Source organism: Cibotium barometz, chromosome 24 (genome assembly GCF_041138505.1).
Source record: "Cibotium barometz isolate CiBa-2024 chromosome 24, ASM4113850v1, whole genome shotgun sequence".
NCBI lineage: Eukaryota > Viridiplantae > Streptophyta > Polypodiopsida > Cyatheales > Cibotiaceae > Cibotium > Cibotium barometz.
In genome coordinates, this window is record NC_141069.1 from 20623515 (window position 1) to 20628402 (window position 4888).

Here is a 4888-nt window from a genome sequence, read left to right on the forward strand (position 1 = left end):
TTTCTTTTTGGGATGTTAAAAGAATGAACTTCACTTTATAGTGAAAAACAGTGGGATCTTTTCTCTTACGAGAGTGAGTGTAGGGTTAATTGCCCAGTCCCCAAAAGGCATCTTAATACCGAAAGTAAAAATAATGCTTACAAGCCAAATCACATTCTTGTCCACCCATTTTGCAACAAATGGTTGGATAATTCTTAATTTTCTCGAAGTTGTGCCCTAGGTCCTTTCTGCATGGAACTTCCATTTGAGCCATCTAGAACATCAATTGTATCCTTGTACCATTTGAGTTGTTCCTGTTTGCATCTGTCCTCCCTTGAAGCAACTTCACTTTCTCATTTAATGTATTAGTCATCCTTGATTAAGCTTCTATGAGTTATCGTTTTAGATGTTTTCTAAACCTAAGAGGAAAGGGTATCATGGTCATGTTTTTACTGTGTGAAATTGAGTGAATTAGGGACAACAAGTGGCTTTTCTCCTTTGGACTTACTTGAGCCTTTCTTGATCTCAGCTTTGTCCTTAATTTGTCTTATAATAAACATGGGCAAGCTTTATGGCTTCGTCCAAAGATTGAGAGCCTTCTTGATCTCCAATTTAGTCTCTATCCTACATAAGGGTTTTGTATCTTTTAGCTTGGAAATTACTTCTTTACATGTCATAATGGAATGATTTGAGAATCTTCCCGCACTTCACATTTATTCCAAGATGTCCATGCTGTAGCTTATACATGAGTAGTAAATATTTCCTTATAGAGGGCTTGTTGAAACTCTTCCCATTTCAACCTCTCAAAATACAGGCACAACTTTTTAGTAGTAGTCTAGCAGGATTATCCTTACTCTATGCAAGTTTAACCATTTATTGTATGTAGCAAGTTATTAATGGAATCCTTACTTAAATCCAAGGCTTTGAATTGAGATTGAAGGTTTAGAAGTTTGGGAATGTTGAGGTTGAACTACATTATGAGATTCTACTAATTTGATATGCCTTGGTCAATGGACTTAAAGAAGCAAGAACTTCTTACAATGGTGCTTCCAGCATAATTATATAAGTGCGAAGATAAGGTCCTCCACACTAGATCACATAATCTTTTATCATTTACTCCCTCTTTACATGGATGAATTTTCTTGAAACGCCCATGTCATGATCTCCATTTTCCTTTTCTCCTACTTCTATCTCTATTTCTTGCTCAATTAATTTTTTACTCTTCCTATCAATGGGTTTTAAGTATATTTTTAGGTTCCTTTTTAATTGCTGTAGAGCATTAGGAGTGCCTCCTCGATTTGTAAGCTTTTTCGCTCAAGTCCCTTGTAGCTTTTTGTCATGCAAGTTGAAAATGTTTCCTCCTTGAAGATGCTTCCAAGGTGCTTGAAATTTGCTTTACTTATATAGTGAAACCACGGACAACATGAACCTAGGGGTGAAGGATTATTGTTAGTTGTTTTAGTGGGAAGCATTGCGAAAGGTAAATAAAATCGTAGGAACTCTCTAGGCAAACATGGACTACAAAGTGGTGTGCCAATGGCATCTTGGCTAGTTGATTGGTGGGTATGCCAAGTGATTAACTAGAAATAGATGCTATAGTGATCTTTAACACAAGCTTGAAATTCACTAAATTAATATTTTGTGACCCAAAGTTATCCAATGGAATCAATTGGAAAGCTTTGGATACATTGCTTCCAAAATTTAACTTTCTCAATACCCAATCAACTTCCTTAAGACCTATTTGACTTATCCACATGCTATCAATGCTCCTAAGATTTATTGGCAATTTTGGAAATGCAATGTTAAGATCCCTTGCATAATATTTGGCTACAAAAATGACATCTTTAGTCTCGAGGATGGGTGGCAATATCACTTTTCTTTAAATAATCTCAAATGGTATTTTTGAATGAATTCTAATGTTATATGTAAGCTCTAGAAGAGGCAATATTTTTCTTTAGTATTTTTGGTTTGATACATTGAATTTCAATAAATCTATTATGACTAAATTTGTTGTTGTTAACTGGTATTACGTGATTAACAAGGTCGCCACACCCAAAATTTTATGGTAAAGCATGAGTAATCTATATCAAATGTCAAGGATGGATATACCAAACTCTTGTAAAAATAAGTAGAATATTAAACAATGGTGTCCAAATCTCAAACTTGGACGAGTGCCCATAAAGGTCCATTTCCCGCTCTCCAAGAGCATGTGGTAGTGAGCTAGTATGTGCTCCCTAGTGTTGTAATGCATCAACGTACTTTGAGATGAAGCAATGTAGAAGAAATAGGCCCAATAAAAGATTTGGGTGCCTATCGGGCCATAGTTTGTGTGTGAACACTTATGGCCACGTATACAAGGAAATTTCTCTCATAATGCAAGGACACCCATTGCGCAATTGAGCTTTCCCTCTTACTAAACCTCTCTCTAATCTTCTCTCTAATGTATGCTAACGAGTGTGTGAAAGGAGGGAGTAGTGCTTGAAGTGCAATGAGATGGTGTGACAATGCTCATGGGAGAAGGTGAATGATTCGCTACCCATGGCAGCGTTGAGATTGGATACCTCAAGTGTTTACAAGCTAGGCCACATCAAAAAGATCCCCACGACACGTTGAGGTGAGAGGCTCCTTGTTTTCTATCTCTTAGACTTAATAGGGTCTAAGGATTATATGCATGTTAGTGATACATCACATGGAGGCAGAAAGTGTAAGTTTCTATTAGAGGATGTTACACTAATGTGCTACATATACTTAAAAGTTGACGGAGATGACAATAGTGATAGTAAAGAATCCCACATTTAGAGAAGAGAAAATACCAAACATGATTAAGGAGATGTGCACAATAAGCTAACTAACAAAATAAAACGTAAAATTGAAGAGGGATTAAGATTACCTTGATAACTTAAACTTCCCACCATGAGAGAATAAAAAAAAAAGGGTTTATGAGAGTAAAACTAGTAGAGTAAGGGCTTTCCTTAAAACATAGGTGTTTACTCTACCCCCTCCCCTCCTTTTCTAGTTGAGGAGAGTCTCATTTTTTAAGGAATCGGTTCCAAGCACCAATTTAGTAAAAAATGGACAAAAGAGACAAAAAAAAGATTAGTTTTGGACATGTTTAGTTCCCTCAAGAGGCCATATCAAATATCCCATGATTTTAGGTATTTTTAAAGGCTTCATGGACATTAAAATTTGCTTCTTCTAGGTTCCCCTTTAAGTCTCTTCCCCCTTCTATTTTTTAATCGAAACCCACATGGGTTGGTATTAAGATTCCCTTGGTCAACTCTCCTATTCTTCTATCTGTCAACTTTGGCTTATTTTATTTAATTATTGGGTGTATTTATCCATACATTATTTATTTCTATAGGAAATCCAATTATTCCTTGTAGACCTTAGGAAAATCCCAAATCCAACATAAATTATTATTTTTCCAAAATCTATGCTCTTGGCATAGGTGGTGATTTCATGGAAATCCTTCAAGTTTCCTTGCCAGTTTGACTTAAGGTCAAAAGGAAGAATCCCATGTGAACATATTTTCAAAACTCAACATTCGCTCTTTATAATAGTTTTCTCTCTCAAGCTTTAATGAAGATCCAAGATATATTGTTTAGTGATCACCATTTATAAATCAAGTGAAATTTTGAGCTCAAGTAGCATCATAAAAACTTGTTCTTGTGAAAGTTAAACATATTAAGGCAATTACATAAAGTTAACACATTAGTGGTATGCTTAGAAGACTTTCAGTAGCTTATTTTTCCTTTGAGCTTGCTTGAGGATGTTGACATTTTCATCCATCTTATTAGTTGCTAAAGCATTTAATTTAAAAAATATGATAATCTCATAGCCCAAACCTTACGTGCATACCCAAAAATCCTAATGGCTTCAAATTTCTCTACAAGTATAACTCTATCAGTATTTGAGGGAAAAATAGATCAACCTAGATACCACGTAATTGCCTTAAGTGCAAGTAATGCAATTTCAGGGTTTGTCAAAGTATATGAAAAATGGCAAGAACTTCTTTGTTCATTTTACCAATATAATGACCAAGCCCAAAGTCCTTACCAATTCTTCCTCCTTGGTTTGCACCAACTCATCCAAGAAATCCATCAGCATCTTCAATCTTAATATGATAAAAGTAATAATCCATGAATTTGAAATTAATTATAATTTATGGAGGTTCCCTACGGTGTGATAGAAAGGCATCCAAGGGGCCCCAAAGCTTTCTCTTCGCATGGTAGAGAACCTTCCTTTGCAAAGGGTTAAAAAAAAACTTATAAATTGATTGCAAGGATAGGATTGAAAAATACTTGGTGGTTTTCATCACTAACTAAAGATTACTCATCCCAAAGCCAATCGTTTGTTTGCACGTCTGAGATGACTGTTCTTCAGTAGTAAGCTGGTATGGTTGATCTTTTAAAATTTATTAGATCGAGCCTCTCTTGAATATCAAGAAATTCTTCTTCTGTTTGTAATCCATTTCGAACATAATTTAAAGTTTCCTTAAATAAGACATCAAGGGCCTTAGATATACCAACATAATTTTTTGTATCTATGTTCAAATAAGAGAAATTGGTCTTATAGTATACCCAATCCATCTCATTTTCAGTCATCTGTGTAGTAATCTTCTCTTAAGAAGAACATCATTTGTATATCTAATAGCAAGACAAAGTCCTTGTTATTGATTCTGAATGATGGTAGGCATGGCAAGTTCACTGATCTTTCTGATTCCTCTCCACTGACATTCTCCTCATTAATTATTGTGCTTGCTTTGAGTTTTGCATTGTCGATTTCTTTACTAAGTCTACCTCAGCTTCAAGCTCCAGAGGCTTCTCTAACTCCTCATCTTCTATTGCATCTCCAATGTATACATTAGTTTACAAAGTGAACACCTTCCACATAATTGTTTTCTTGATTC